Raw genomic sequence first — 894 nt, 5'->3', positions numbered from 1 at the left:
TTCGGAACTTTCACAGCACTAGGATTTGCCATTATTCCATTATTATTGGTGGAATAAATGTGTAAATAATGAAATTTTTATGTAGAATTCTCTGATTTCTAAAAAAAAAAAAAACAGAAAAGTGAAAAATTAAAAAACTCTTCAGAATATTTTTATGGAAAGTAAAAGCCAAACCACCTCAATATGAAGTAAAATATCTACAAAGCATGTATCTGGCAATGGACTTGTAACTGGATATACAAATAACATTTACATTTTTATGATATTCATATGAAAGTAATCTGTGTCAAAAACAAACAAACAAACAAAAACTATATCTGAGCAATACACTAAAGAAAATACAAGTAGTACCTCACTCGCAATAGAATTCCATTCTGACAGCTCTGCCAAATTTCATTCTAACTTAAGTATCTCTCTTTTATTTAGTTTTCATTTTGATTGTGATTTATAATCAATATAATTTTAAATATGATCATTGAATATCTGCTAGTAGGCACTGGGAATGAGAACACGACATTATTTTATATAATGCTTATCACTAATCATAAAGTATTATAAATAAATAAAAAAATCAGGGAGTTATGAGACTATGTTTAATATCATTAATCATTAGGTAAGTATAAACTATTAATCATTAGGTAAATATAAACTAAAGCAATATTCAGATACTTGAATACTCACTAAAATACTTTAAATGAAAATTATTAACCATAGTTAACACTGGTGACATGGAACAACTCAATTGTTTTATACTGTTGTTGGGGATTTAAAATCTTAAAATTATGTTGACCATTTCTTAAAAATATTGAACATATATTCAAGAGAAGGGTGAGCATCTCCTCTTGTGCAATTAATTGCCTCTGAAATCCCATCAGAGGGTTAGCTCTGGGTCAG

Source organism: Elephantulus edwardii, unplaced genomic scaffold (genome assembly GCF_000299155.1).
Source record: "Elephantulus edwardii isolate Elephantulus edwardi_28Jun2011 unplaced genomic scaffold, EleEdw1.0 scaffold00034, whole genome shotgun sequence".
NCBI lineage: Eukaryota > Metazoa > Chordata > Mammalia > Macroscelidea > Macroscelididae > Elephantulus > Elephantulus edwardii.
The sequence above is the reverse complement of the archived record's forward strand: the minus strand, read 5'-3'. Positions refer to the sequence as shown.